The sequence below is a fragment of the Triticum urartu genome, chromosome 4 (genome assembly GCF_003073215.2).
Source record: "Triticum urartu cultivar G1812 chromosome 4, Tu2.1, whole genome shotgun sequence".
Classification (NCBI taxonomy): Eukaryota; Viridiplantae; Streptophyta; class Magnoliopsida; order Poales; family Poaceae; genus Triticum; species Triticum urartu.
Window position 1 is genome coordinate 224,524,285 of NC_053025.1, and position 16,639 is coordinate 224,540,923.

Sequence of the window (16,639 nt, forward strand, 5' to 3'; positions counted from 1 at the left end):
ATCCACGAGATCCCATCTTGGGGCCTGTTCCAGAGCTCCGCCAGAGGGGGCATCGATCACGGAGGGCTTCTACACCAACACCATAGCCTTCCAATGAAGTGTGAGTAGTTTACCTCAGACCTACGGGTCCATAGTTAGTAGATAGATGGCTTCTTCTCTCTTTTTGGATCTCAATACAAAGTTCTCCCCCTCTCTTGTGGAGATCTATTCGATGTAATCTTCTTTTGCGGTGTGTATGTTGAGACCGATGAATTGTGGGTTTACGATCAAGTGTATCTATGAACAATATTTGAATCTTCTCTGAATTATTTTAAGTCTCATTAAAGAACTACCAACCTAAAGATGGCAACACCTAGATCTATCCTTGCTTTTTATGCCTAGCTAGGGGCGTTAAACGATAGCGCTTGTTGGGAGGCAACCAAATTTTATTTTTATTTTTATTCTTTTTTAATAAATAATTTATATAGCCTCTGTTTTGGTTTTTTTTGTTTTATTTAGTGTTTGTGCCAAGTAGAACCGTTGTGAAGACTTGGGGAAACTCTTGTTAATCTTGCTGTAAAAAACAGAAACTTTAGCGCTAACACGAGAACTGTTGCCATTTTTATTTGGAAAGTGCTATTTAGTTATTTTTTTTCCAAGATTATAGATAAATTCTGAAGTCCAGCAATTTATTTTAGAATTTTTGGGGTTCCTAGATCTTGCGTTAGGCTACAGATTACTATAGACTGTTCTGTTTTTGACAGATTCTGTTTTTCATGTGTTGTTTGCTTATTTTGATGAATATATGGCTAGTAAAATAGTTTATAAACATAGAGAAGTTTTGGAATACATAAGGTTTAACACCAATATAAATAAAGAATGAGTTCATTATAGTACCTTGAAGTGGTGTTTTGTTTTCTTTCGCTAACGGAGCTCATGAGATTTTCTACTTTAAGTTTTGTGTTGTGAAGTTTTCAAGTTTTGGGTAAAGATTTGATGGATTATGGAACAAGGAGTGGCAAGAGCCTAAGCTTGGGGATGCCCATGGCACCCCAAGATAATCTAAGGACACCTAAAAGCCAAAGCTTGAGGATGCCCCGGAAGCATCCCCTCTTTCGTCTACTTCTACGTTAACTTTACTTGGAGCTATATTTTTATTTACCACATGATATGAGTTTTGCTCTTGGAGAGTCTTGTATTATTTGAGTCTTTATTTGTTATCTTTCCACAATCATCCTTGCTGCACACACCTTTTTGAGAGAGACACACATGCTTTGGAAATCATTAGAATACTCTATGTGCTTCACTTATATCTTTTGAGTTATATAGTTTTTGCTCTAGTGCTTCACTTATATCTTTTAGAGCACGGTGGTAGATTTGTTTTATAGAAACCATTGTTCTCTCATGCTTCACTTAGATTATTTTGAGAGTCCTACAAAACAGCATGGTAATTTGCTTTAATTATTTGAGGCACTCAAGATTAATAAATAACATTTTCTTATGAGTGTGTTGAATACTATGAGAAGTTTGAAACTTGATAATTGTTTTGAGATATGGAGATGGTGATATTAGAGTCGTGCTAGTTGATTAGTTGTGAATTTGAGAAAATCTTGTGTGAAGTTTGTGATTCCCGTAGCATGCACGTATGGTGAACCGTTATGTTAAGAAGTCGGAGCATGATGTATTATTGATTGTCCTCCTTATGAGTGGCGGTCGGGGACGAGGATGGTCTTTTCCTACCAATCTATCCCCCTAGGAGCTTGCACGTAGTACTTTGCTTCGATAACTAATAGATTTTTGCAATAAGTATGTGAGTTCTTTATGACTAATGTTGAGTCCATGGATTATACGCACTCTCACCCTTCCACCATTGCTAGCTCTCTAATACCGCGCACCTTTCGCCGGTATCATACACCCACCATATACCTTCCTCAAAACAGCCACCATACCTACCTATCATGGCATTTCATAGCCATTCCGAGATATATTGCCATGCAACTTTCCACCGTTCCGTTTATCATGACACGCTCCATCATTGTCATATTGCTTTGCATGATCATGTAGTTGACATTTTAGTTGTGGCAAAGCCACGTTCATAATCTTTCATATAAGTCACTCATGCATCATTGCTATCCTGGTACACCACCGGAGGCATTCATATAGAGTCATACTTTGTTCTAGTATCGATTTGTAATCCTTGAGTTGTAAATAAATAGAAGTGCGATGATCATCATTCATAGAGTATTGTCCCAAAAAAGAGAGAAAGGACAAAGAAAAAAAAAGAAGGCCCCAATATATATATATAAAGGGGCAATACTACTATCCTTTTTCCACACTTGTGCTTCAAAGTAGCACCATGATCTTCATGATAGAGAGTCTCCTATGTTATCACTTTCATATACTAGTGGGAAGTTTTTCATTATAGAACTTGGCTTGTATATTCCAACGATGGGCTTCCTCAAAATGCCCTAGGTCTTTGTGAGCAAGCAAGTTGGATGCACACCCACTAGTTTCTTTTTGTTGAGCTTTCATACACTTATAGCTCTAGTGCATCCGTTGCATGGCAATCCCTACTCACGCACATTGATATCTATTGATGGGCATCTCCATAGCCCATTGATACAGCCTAGTTGATGTGAGACCATCTTCTCCCTTTTTGTCTTCTCCACAACCACCATTCTATTCCATAGTGCTATGTCCATGGCTCACGCTCATGTATTGCATGAAGATTGAAAAAGTTTGAGAACATTAAAAGTATGAAACAATTGCCTTGGCTTGTCATGGGGTTGTGCATGATTTGAATACTTTGTGTGGTGAAGATGGAGCATAGCCAGACTATATGATTTTGTAGGGATAACTTTCTTTGGCCATGTTATTTTGAAGAGACATAATTGCTTAGTTAGTATGCTTGAAGTATTATTATTTCTATGTCAATATTGAACTTTTGTCTTGAATCTTTCAGATCTGAATATTCATACCACAATTAAGAGAATTACATTAAAATTATGCCAAGTAGCATTCCACATCAAAAAAATCTGTTTTTATCATTTACCTACTCGAGGACGAGCAGGAATTAAGCTTGGGGATGCTTGATACGTCTCCAACGTATCTATAATTTTTTATTGTTCCATGCTATATTATATCCTATTTTGGACATTATTGGGCTTTATTATCACTTTTATATTATTTTGGGACTTAACCTATTAACCGGAGGCCCAGCCCAGAATTGCTTTTTTTGCCTATTTTTAGGGTTTCGCAGAAAAAAGAATATCAAACGAGTCCAAACGGAATGAAACTTGGAACGTGATTGGGAACGAACATGATCCAGAGGACTTGGACCCTACAGTCAAGACATCAACCAGGAGGCCACGAGGTAGGGGGCGCGCCTACCCCCAGGCGCGCCCTCCACCCTCGGGGCCCCTGTTGCTCCACCGACATACTCCTCCTCCTATATATACCACGTACCCCCAAACTACCAGATACGGAGCCAAAACCCTAATTCCACCGTCGTAACTTTCTGTATCCACGAGATCCCATCTTGGGGCCTGTTCCGGAGCTCCGCCTAGAGGGGGCATCGATCACGGAGGGCTTCTACATCAACATGATAGCCCTTCCGATGAAGTGTGAGTAGTTTACCTCAGACCTACGGGTCCATAGTTATTAGATATATGGCTTCTTCTCTCTTTTTGGATCTCAATACGAAGTTCTCCCCTCTCTTGTGGAGATCTATTCGATGTAATCTTCTTTTGCGGTGTGTTTGTTGAGACTGATGAATTGTGGGTTTACGATCAAGTTTATCTTTGAACAATATTTGAATCTTCTCTGAATTCTTTTATGTATGATTGGTTATCTTTGCAAGTCTCTTCGAATTATCAGTTTGGTTTGGCCTACTAGATTGATCTTTCTTGCAATGGGAGAAGTGCTTAGCTTTGGGTTCAATCTTGCGGTGTCCTTTCCCAGTGACAGTAGGGGCAGCAAGGCATGTATTTGTATTGTTGCCATCGAGGATAACCAGATGGGGGTTTATTTCATATTGCACGAGTTTATCCCTCTACATCATGTCATCTTGCTTAAAGCGTTACTCGTTCTCCTGAACTTAATACTCTAGATGCATGCTAGATAGCGGTCGATGTGTGGAGTAATAGTAGTAGATGCAGGGAGGAGTCAGTCTACTTGTCTCGGGCGTGATGCCTATATACATGATCATACCTAGATATTCTCATAACTATGCTCAATTATGTCAATTGCTCAACAGTAATTTGTTTACCCACCATGAATACTTATGCTCAAGAGAAGCCACTAGTGAAACCTATGGCCCCCCGGGTCTGTCTTCTATCATATTAATCTTCCAATACTTAGTTATTTTTATTGCCTTTTATTTACTTTGCATCTTTATCATAAAAATACCAAAAATATTATCTTATCATATCTATCAGATCTCACTCCCGTAAGTGACTGTGTAGGGATTGACAACCCCTTATCGCGTTGGTTGCGAGGATTTGTTTTTTGTGTAGGTGCGAGGGACTCGTGCGTGGCCTCCTACTGGATTGATACCTTGGTTCTCAAAAACTGAGGGAAATACTTACGCTACTTTGCTGCACCACCCTTTCCTCTTCAAGGGAAAACCAACGCAAGTGCTCAAGAGGTAGCAACCAACGCAAGTGCTCAAGAGGTAGCAACATCCCACACGGTGAATCCCAGAAATCATTTCCGTAGGTATGTACATCCCATACGGTGAATCCTAGAAATAATTTCCGTAGGTATGTACATCCCACATGGTGAATCCCAGAAAATCATTTCCGTAGGTATGTACATCCCACACAGTTCTTTGTGTGGAAACGTTTGTGCAAAGTGGCCTAATGCAAACAGTTCGCTGCCGGAAGCTGTGTTTGATTGTTAGTTGATCGAACACGCCTACTTTCTAGAAACCACGCGGGTTGTTTGAGTTCATCACCCACGGTGCTGTCTGAGTTACCGTTTGCAATAGAAAACCCCAATAAGCAGGGTAGTTAGCCTATTATTGATAATCCATGTACTAATCAAACTGATATTTCTTATAAAATAGGCCAAATATTTCATATCCGTATAAAAGCAACCAGAATTTCATAATCGAATTACATCAGATAGCTTCGGCACTCAGTTACGCCATTACATAATAGCACCAAGTTTCACATGCAGCATCAAAAACCTTTGGAAAGTAGCATCATACATGGTAAATAGACTGATGAATCTCATCTGGGAAACTGCAAAAGCGGAAGGCAAATATTGAGCCTTCAGTGATGTTGAATGTCCTTGCAACTTTAGGCTAGTGGCTATGGATAATTGCCCGCCCAACCTTCGTCCTCTTCAGCAAGACTTCAATATTGTACCGTCGGTGTTTAATGAATACCTTCCTTGCCTCTTGACCATGTAGGTGGTTTGAGAGGTAATCATCGGTGAACTTCTTTGAAATGGCGCAAGGGGTAAAAACAAGGTAAAAGAGTTGGTACCATCCTATAGTTGACTGATGTCTTGTTCATTGTGCAAACAAAGATCTTGCTGTTATTCGTCGCAAGTTTCTTCATCGTAACAATCTTTCTAAGTTTCTTGACTTGATTGATATTCATGGACATCTCATTTCCCCCTATGCAAAATGGGTCGAACAGTGGGTCTAAGCCTCTGACAGCAGGACCTACATGTGCAAGACCAAATTGGAAGAAACCTGAATATTAGAATGATTCCTGCAACTACACAATAATGTGCTATTAGCCAAAGGACCTTGCTTTAACAAACCTCGATGGTAAACTGATGTGTCTCCCATTGTTTCCCTGCAACACACATAAGGAAGATCTTGATCAGGTTAACTGAGAGTTGCCATACTATCAGTAGAACATGTATTGAGTACATCCAAATTCGATTGGTGTCGCATTCATAACAATACAAAATTGGACCGACAACAAATGAAAATAAAATTGCAGAACTGAACCAAACAGTTAAATGGACAGCAGACCAAATGAACCAAAATAGTTAACTGAGCATGGCATTGCAGAATAGAAACATGTACTAGAAGATAAGACAATTAACAAAACAAAGATTGCTTGAGAACAGTACTATGAAATGTAGCAACTGTTGGACCAAAGTGTTAACTGAACATTACATTTCAGAGGACCAAACTGTTAACTGAACATCAAATTGCATATTAACATTATAGAGGACAAATCACTAGAAGGCACTGGCGGTGGCCTCGAGAAAACATCATGAACTGTATTTTAAAGTAGACAACCGCGGGGCGGTGTCGACGGTAGCCTCGAAGACGAGGTGCTTCTCCAAGATCTGGCGGTCGACACGCATGGCAGCCATAGCGACCTTGTTCGCGCGTGCGGCCGCATGCTACTCAGCTCCACATTATACTACGTGTAAAATGGTTGTGGGGGCGCTTAATTGGAGGAGTGGGTAGTAATTTTGATGGAAGGTGTCGCTCCGTCAATCGGGGCATGTGGGATGGGAAAGGAGGAGGATGGTGTGGGTGGGGTGTGGATTACCTGACCACATCGACGAGGTCGCGCAGCAAGAAGAAGGGTCGGCGGCGAGGAGGCCACGCAGCAAGAAGAAGGGTCGCCGGCGAGGAGGCGGCGCTGCAAGAAGAAGTGTCGCCGACGACGAGGTGCTGCTGCAAGAAGAAGGATAGCCAGCGAGGAGGCGGCGTTGCAAGAAGAAGGTTCGCTGACGAAGAGGCTGAGCTCCAGTAAGCAGCAGTGATGGTTTGAACTTGGAAAGCAAGGAGGAACAGTGGAAATGTGGCTTTTGGTAGGAGGGAGGGGGCGGGGAGATAGATATTTCCGCGGTGGCAAAAAATTTCGCTTGGTGCCGCGAGAAACTGGCGGCAATTGTGGTTCAAGCGGGGGCGGTGGACTGTAGACGACGAAGCTTCCCGCGTAAGACAGACAAGACGGTGCGCCAAGATATTTTATATCACATTCCACACGATTCTTTCTAGTAAACTATTTGTGGTATACCTGATTTTTTTCATTATGTTTTGAAAGACAAAATGGTGTTATGGAGGGAAAGGATGGTGTTTGAATTGCTAGAACATTTACGTACAGTGAACATGCAACTAGTACATGAGTGTCGTGTTTAAATTTGGAATTATTCCGGGTTCATTTGGCAGTTTTATGCATTAATTGAGTTTCTGGGCATTTAATGTGCATAATTCAAATTTGAACTACAAGCACATGCTCCAATGCACCAAAGTTTGCTGAAAAATCACATGTGTGTCTTTGGGTGAATTTATAGGTCCCATGCAAGAAATGGGAGTAAAATTCAAACATCTGGGTGTCGTGGCTCGGCCGGAATGATTGAGGAACTTGGTTTTGTAATTCCAGTAAATCCAAAACACGGCTGGAAATCCTGAAACTTGGCATGGTGTCATGACATGGCACCAACATGCTATAGTAAATTTCTTGGCCGAATCGGGACAAGCTTTGGTGTAAGCTTCTTGCAAACCGGAGCTTCCCTCAAGAAGGCTCCTGGTTCCGAGAGGGAACGTGTCACCTCCATGTGCGAAACGACATATGTACACTGCCTTCTCCCACCTTAATTTTTGTACACTGCAAGATTAGACCAAATAGAAGTATCATGCTAAATTTTGGAATTATTCCGTGCTCGTTTGTCCTTTTTTATACATTAATTGTGTTTCTGGGCATTTAATGCGCATAATTCAAATTTGAACCACAAGCACATGCTCAAGTGCACCAAAGTTGTTTGAAAAATCACATGTGTGTCCTTGGGTGAATTTCTATGTCCCATGCAAGAGATGGGAGTGAAATTCAAACATCTAAGCATGGTGGCTCGGCCGGAAAGATTGAGAAACTTGGTTTTTTAATTCCTGTAAATCGAAAACACGCCTGAAAATCATGAAACTTGGCATGGTGTCATGACATGGCACCAACATGTCGCGGCTATTTCTTTGGCCGAATTGGGACAAGCTTTGGTGTAGGCTTATGGCAAACCGGAGCTTCCCTCAAGAAGGCTCCTGGTTCCGAGAGGGAACGTGTCACCTCCGTGTGCGAAACGACATACGTACACTGCCTTCTCCCGCCTTAATTTTTTTACATAGCCAGATTAGACCAAATAGAAGTACCGTGCTAAAATCTGGAATTATTCTGGGTTCGTTTGGCCTTTTTATACATTAATTGAGTTTCTGGGCATTTAATGTGCATAATTCAAATTTGAACTACAAGCACAGGCTCCAGTGCACCAAAGTTGTTTGAAAAATCACATGTGTGTCCTTTGGTGAATTTCTAGGTCCCATGCAAGAGATTGGAGTGAAATTCAAACATCTGGGCATCGTGGCTCGGCCGGAAAGATTGAGAAACTTGGTTTTTTAATTCCTGCAATTCCAAAACATGCCTGAAAATCATGAAACTTGGCATGGTGTCATGACATGGCACCAACATGCTGCGGTAATTTTTTGGCCGAATTGGGACAAGCTTTGGTGTAAGCTTCTTGCAAACCGAAGCTTCCCTCAAGAAGGCTCGTGGTTCCGAGAGGGAACGTGTCACCTCCATGTGCAAAATGACATACGTACACTGCCTTCTCCCGCCTTAATTTTTTTTTACACAACCATATTAGACCAAATAGAAGTACCATGCTAAATTTTGGAATTATTCCGGGTTCGTTTGGCCTTTTTATACATTAATTGAGTTTTTGGGCATTTAATGTGCACAATTCAAATTTGAACTACAGGCACATGCTCCAGTGCACCAAAGTTGCTTGAAAAATCACATGTGTGTCCTCGGGTGAATTTTCTAGGTCCCATGCAAGAGATGGGAGTGAAATTCAAACATCTGGGCGTCGTGGTTCGGCCGGAAAGATTGAGAAACTTGGTTTTTTAATTTCTGTAATTCCAAAACATGCCTAGAAATCATGAAACTTGGCATGGTCTCATGACATGGCACCAACATGCTGTGATAAAGCTATTTGAGTACGGGAGGCATGCGATCAGACCCCTGCGCGTGCTCATCGGGAGGAGAGCCCTTTGACCGCTACCCGCCGCGCACCTCCCTCCCAACGTCTCCATTAATGGCGCTCAAGCACCTATTCTACGGCGTGGTTATATGTCTCACTGGACTGAGATTTAAGAGAGAAAAATGAAAATCTGAAAAGAAAGTTTTGCACGGATCTTGATGTAAGATCCGATGGACCTATATAGCATCGACTTTGACTTATAGCAAGCATGATGAATATAAGGACGATGACATTGGATAATAATTGTCTTACATATTTATAAACATAATTTAAAAAGCCACATGCGGCAACGCCCGATATACACAAGGGCAAAAGAAGAAGGAAGACAACGATCTAGCTCGCTGATCTCTACTTTCTTGATGCGTTGCTGCAGGCCGCAGGAACTAGTCTCCGTGGTGGGCGGCGACGAGCTCTTTCTTGTCCTCAAGATGCTGGTTGAGGGCATCCATGGATTCCTCCACTAGCCTTTTGCGCTCGATGCGCAGCATGGCATTCTTGTCCATAAGTTTCTCGACGATGACGCCGGTCCTCTTCAACAAGGTAGTGGTCTGCTCCTGCTGCTCCACGCTTCCGATGATCTTCGCCCTCAGCAGGTCGCACTCGGCCCGGAGCTTCGCATTGCTCTCATTTAGTTGCCGGATAACGCCGGTAGACTATTCAAATGAGGCTTTCAGGTCATCCTGCAACCTCACCCACCTGGGGATCTAATCCATCTGCCTAAGGACGAGGGCATGCATGCGCCTGTAAGAGTCGTCGCCTGCCCGCGAGACATTTTCCCAAGCCACCACAGAGCGGGAGGACATCTCTGCTGCATTCGCGGCGCGGCGGGACATCTCTTGTGCTTCCATGGCGTGGCCGGACCAGTCTGCTACATCGACGGCACGGCGGGTCCTCCATGCTACTTTTGTAGCGCGGCGGGACCTCTCTGCTGCTACAGGCGTGCGGCGGGACATGTTGGCTGCTTTCGCGGCGAGGCGGGACATCTCTCGTCCTTCCGCTTCTAGGCTCTCCTCTCCCGGGTGGCAATCTCTCGACCCAGAACTCACGCTGGCCATGGCGGACACAAGGGAACGATGATGAATGACTTGTTTGTTTTTGACTTTTAGTGGATGAGGAGTTGAGGAGGAATGTGTAGTCATCTTGGAGTAGTAGTATTTATAACCGATTAGTAATACACTCCTAAGTGGGAAACTGTTTAGGTTTTGATCGGTGTGAATAGGTTTGCAATTTGGAATGTGACGGGATGCATGCTCAAAATTTACTGACGGTTATAAGTGTGGCACTATTCCCGGATGGCGTAACGTGGGCACGTACGCCTTCTCGGCCGCGTACGTGGCGTTTGCACCATAGGGTGCACCGCAATAGGCAATGTGAGCACATGTCTTGTTCCAACAACCGTGTGCGCTTGTTATTACCATCGTGCATGCTTCTTTTAATTAGAATGGGTGTGCCCATCTAGCGCACACACGTTGATCTATCTAAATGCTTCAGTTTGTTGTGGATAATCGCAAACAGTTCATCCATGTGAAGTGTATGCCATCAAACGCAGACACTTTGATCTGGCTTACCCGTTTCTATTCTGTTGCCTAATTGCAAATAGGTAATCCTTCTGAAGCGTATGCCCTCAATCACACACACCTTGATTTGGTTGCCCGTTTCTTTTTTGTTGCCTAATCACAAACAGTTCATCTGAGTGAACCGTATGCTGTATATCGCACACACCTTCATCTGGCTGCCCGTTTCTTTTGTGTTGCCTAATCACAAACAGTTCATCCGAGTGAATGTATTCTCTATATCGCACACGCCTTCATCAGGCTACCCATTTCTTTTGTTCCGCCTCATTGCAAACAGTTCATTAGACTGAACCGTATGCCCTGTATCACACACGCAACTAAAATCTGAACCGTGCTTGATGCATCCTCCATTGCAAACGTTTTGCACCTTTTTTACGGTTTTTTACATCCCCGTTTGTGATTAATGCATCGCACACAGTTTTGTGAAAGGGCCTCTGATCGTAGTGCTGCGTTAGCAGCATCCTGCAGTAGTGGCCCCTGCACCGTCCCACTCATTGCCTCCCCCGCCGCCTCTCACAGGAGACGTGGCTCATGGTGCGCCTCCTCTGCCTCCCAGGCAAGATGCCTCCCTCGAGCCAAGGCGTGAGGCCCCTCGGCGCGACCTTCCACGCAGGGTACCGAAGCGCGACGAACAAAGCTGCCAGGTGGTGCAGTGGCCCCAAGGAGAGGCACATGCGCTCCTAGCACCGCCACGTCAAGACCTCATACCGCCCGAGGCAGCGGAGTGCGAGCGCCAAGACCAAGCTCCCCTCTACGGCGAGCTCCCGTGACTGCGGCGGGATGCCGCGCGTTCACCCTGGAGCTACACCACGTCGTCTGGCCCAAGAAGTTCAAGCCAGACCTGCCTCCACGCTACGACAGCACCCCTGACGTTGCCAAGTTCCTCCAGCTCTACGAGCTAAGCATCAAGGCAGCCAACGGTGATGAGAAGGTCATGGCGAACTGGTTCCCCATGGCCCTCAAGGATGGTGCACTCGTGGCTCCTGAACCTCCCCGCGGGATTGATCTCCTCCTAGGATGAAATGCGAGAGCACTTCATCACCAACTTCCAGGGCACTTGTGACCGCGCTCCTGCCGTGGGTGACCTGCGACGCATCAAGCAACAACCGGGGGAGACCTTGCACAAATACATTCAGTGCTTCACCAACGTTCACCTCAAGATTCTCAAGGTGTCGGATGAGGCCATCATTTCTGCGTTCACCGATGGCGTCCGGGACGTCAAGATGAAGGAAGAGCTCACCATACACGAGGACCGATAGAAGAAATATGCCAACTTATGACCTTCTTTAAATGACCTTGGAAGAAATGGTTGTAAATCTATGACCATTTGATACCAATTGGTCGTAAGTTGTTCAGAGGGATCCAAACCCTCAACCAAAATGACCATTTTGGTCAGAAAGGTTGTAATTTCCTTACACGAAATGGTCGTAAAGCAGACATCACTGGTCCGCTGCCTTATTTCTAGCTGATCACGACCAATATAGATGGTCATAATATTATAAATTGTGGTGGGTTGTGATGACTAGGCGCCGCCTCATCAGTTTTGCCTATGTGTCATGTCCATGTGTCAAATTTTGCCCTGGGTTGTGAAGCAACCTATATTTCTGTTATTCCCAAAATTTCCAAAAAATTCATAAATTCTTTGGATTATATCATTGTTAAATATGTCAAAAACCTTCCTTGTATAGTTCAAAAATAATTCAAAAATATTCATTTTCCTATTCTGTTCAGAACAACACTTTGTGAAGGAAGTGATATTTATATATCTTGATTGCCCTCAAAAATTTTGGGAACTCTTTCCTATCCAAATCATTGCCTCATGACAAAATTTAGCTCCATTTGCCTAGTAAATCTTCCTCGGCAAATTTCCAAAGTTTTTCTTCAGCTAGAAGCTTTGTGAAGGAAATACTAGCTATGCATATCCTAATGAGTTGAACTTTTGCCACAACTTCTGTGTGCCCATATTATAGCTCTCCACAAAATTTTAGCCCCATCTAACAATCCATGAGAGCTCACCATCCAATCTTTGTTTTTGGTAATATTTTCAGTTTTTGAAGCAACTATATTTTATATTGCTCTATAATTGCTACAAATTTACTAGGACATGACCCTGCCCATAGAACCTCCCTCCACCAAATTTTTGCGCATTTAATTTAACCATTTTCCCTCAATATTTTCCCAATTTTCTGTTCAGTGGAGAGCATTGTGAAGGAAGTACCATTTTCATATATCCAAATGGCATGAAATTTATACATTGTCTTCATATTCCCAAATTATCACCCTCCTCCAAATTGCAGCTCAATCAAATTATCCATGTGAGCCCAGGTTCAATTTCTATTGTATGGCCAGATTGACACATTGAAAAGCAAGTGCTATCTAGACCCCTCCTATTACCCTCAAACTTTTTCGGAACTCTTACATACCAAAATCATAGCCACATGATAATGTTCAGCTCCATTTTCCTAGTAAATCTTCCTCAACAAATTTCCAAAGTTTTTTGTCCAGAGAGAAGCTTTGTGAAGTAAGTACTAGCTAGGTTTATGCCAATTATCTTATATTTTTTCCAGATCTTCCATATGCTCAAATAATTACTATCCACAAAATTTGAGCTCTATAAAAAAACCATGTGAGTTCATCATCCAATCTTTTCTTCTTTGTCATATTTTCAGTTTGTGAAGCATATATATTATATATTGCTTCATTATTTCTAAAAATTTACCAGGACATGACCATACCTGTGTAACTTACCTACACCAAATTTTAGCTCATTTCGTTTATCCAATTTCTCTCACTAATTTTCCCAAGATTCTGTCCAGAGAAAAGCATTGTGAACGAAGTACCACTTTGGCACGTCCAAATGGTATCAATTTTCTACAATGCTTTCCAATGCCCAAATAACCATCCTACACCAAATTTTAGCTCAATCCATTCATTATTTTGAGCCCAACTTCAACATTCATATTTCTGTCTAGTGTGGTACTTTGCAAAGAAAGTACCACCTAGCCTCCTCCATTTGAGGTGAAAATTTGTGAAGACAATCTTCTTAGTAGATGATCATCTTCAGCCAAAACTCACTCCCATTAGCCATGTGCATTTCCCGTACCGCTAATCAAACACTTGGCTGCTAATTCATGTTTGAGCATAGTTTGGTCTCCTCATGAGATTATTCTATTGTCATTTTATTCCTAGCACCTACCTAGGGAGTGCCCAACCCACTAGACATTCCTAGGCCGCCCAGAACGCGTGGCAACGCCACAGTGACGCGGTGACCACGCGACGGGCATGCGAGTTTATGAATTTGGAGAAACTATGTCATCAATGTTGCCATAAGATTGATCATTTGGGTTGAAAGCCACGAATCTTCACACATGATAGCTCATTTAGGAGAACACTTTTTTAAAATAATTGTCGTATTACAAGTTTATTATTTTTCCTAGTAACTTGGTTACATATAATGACACAATGCGAAGGTTTTCCAATTTTTTTAGTTTTTTATGAATTTTTTATGCCCGTTGCAAAATGCGGTCAAAACGGTGGGAATGGCCGTTCCTATCTAGTGGTTGAATCTTGGATATTTTTGGTTTTTCTCTTATTAAATAGATACTTATGTACCTAGAAATGATTTTTGGAAAAAATAAAGAGCAAACTATAAGGCAGGTGCAGTTCAAATTTGATCCGCTTCCTACTAGATCGACAGAAATTTGTCTTTTTCACGCGAGGTGGATCAAAACTTATGACACCCAACCATTTGGTCAATTGTGCATTAAATATGTCTGACTATTTTAGAAAATTTATTTGGTACAATTTTACAACAGATATATGGTAGGTCCTTCACAAAAAAACTCATTTTGGACACTCAAAAATGGAAAATGAAATTTCCGTCCGAAGAAAATGAAAACTTCCTTAGGAAACATTATTTGTCATTCCAATATCCACCCTTGTGCACAATATTAGATCATTTGAACAAACTATGTCATCAATGTTGCCATAAGATTGATCATTTGGGTTGAAAGCCACGAATCTTCACACATGATAGCTCATTTATGAGAACACTTTTTTTAAAATAATTGTCGTATTACAAGTTTATTATTTTTCATAGTAACTTGGTTACATATAATGACACAATGCGAAGGTTTTACAATTTTTTTTAGTTTTTTATGAATTTTTATGCCCGTTGCAAAATGCGGTCAAAACGGTGGGAATGGCCGTTCCTATCTAGTGGTTGAATCTTGGATATTTTTGGTTTTTCTCTTATTAAATAGATACTTATGTACCTAGAAATGATTTTTGGAAAAAAATAAAGAGCAAACTATAAGGCAAGTGCAGTTCAAATTTGATCCGCTTCCTACTAGATCGACAGAAATTTGTCTTTTTCACGCAAGGTGGATCAAAGCTTATGGCACCCAACCATTTGGTCAATTGTGCATTAAATATGTCTGACTATTTTAGAAAATTTATTTGGTATGATTTTACAACAGATATATGGTAGGTCCTTCACAAAAAACTCAATTTGGGGACTCAAAAAAATGGAAAATGAAATTTCCGTCCAAAGAAAATGAAAACTTCCTTAGGCAACATTGTTTGCCATTCCAAAATGCACCCTTGTGCACATTATTAGATCATTTGAATAAACTATGCCATGAATGTGCCCATAAGATTGAGCATTTGGGTTGAAAAGTCATGAATCTTCACACATGATAGCTCATTTCTGTAACAAGTTTATTATTTTTCCTGGTAACTTGGTCACATATAATGACACAATGCGAAGGTTTTCCAATTTTTTTATTTTTTTATTTTTTCATGCCCATTTCAAAATGCGGTCAAAACGGCGGGCATGACCGTTCCTAGCTAGTAGGTGAATCTTGGAATTTTTTTGGTGTTTCTCTTATTAAATAGATACTTATGTAGCTAGAAATGATTTTTGGAAAAAATAAAAAGCAAACTATGAGGCAGATGCAATTCAAATTTGACATGTTTCCTCCTAAATCGACGGAAATTTGTCTTTTTCACCAGAGGTGGATCAAAGCTTTTGACACCCAACCATTGGTCAATTGTGCATTAAATATGGCCTACTATTTTAGAAAATTGATTTGGTACAATTTTGCAATAGATATATGGTAGGTCCTTCACAAATAAACTCAATTTGGGCACTCAAAAAATGGAAAATGAAATTTCCGTCCAAAGAAAATGGAAACTTCCTTAGGCAACATTCTTTGACATTCCAAGATGCACTCTCGTGAACAATATTAGATCATTTGAACAAACTATGCCATGAATGTGGCCATAAGATTGATCATTTAGGTTGAAAGCCATGAATCTTCACACATGATAGCTCAATTCTGAGAACACTTGTTAAAACTACTTGTCGTATTAAAAGTTTATTATTTTTCCTGGTAACTTGGTCACATATAATGACACAATGCGAAGGGTTTCCAAATTTTTGATTTTTTTGATTTTTTTCATGCCCATTTCAAAATGCGGTCAAAATGACGGGCATGACTCTTCCTAGCTAGTAGTTGAATCTTAAAAAACTTTTGGTGTTTCTCTAATTAAATAGATACTTATGTACCTAGAAATGATTTTTGGAAAAAATAAAAAGTAAACTATGTGACAGCTAGAGTTCAAATTTGACCCGTTTGTTCCTAAATCGACGGAAATTTGTCTTTTTCATGAGAGGTGGATCAAAATTTTTGACACCCAACAATTTGGTAAACTGTGCATTAAATATGGCCTAGTATCTTATAAAAATGATTTGGTCCAATTTTGCAACAAATATATGATAGGTCCTTCACAAAAAACCACATTTGGGGCACTCAAAAAATGGAAAATATATTTTTTTGCCAAAAAACTCATTTCTCATGACACCTTTTTAAAGATATTTATCTTATTTCATGTTTATTATTTTTCCTGAAAACAACATTTGGTGACACAATGAGAAGGTTTTCCATTTTCTTTTTGAATTTCTCGCGTCATAAAATAGCTGACATGATTTTAACACGTTATTTTTAGTCAACTACGACCAATTTAGATGATCATAACATCATACTTTATTCTGATTGGTCCGTAGACATCTCACGCGG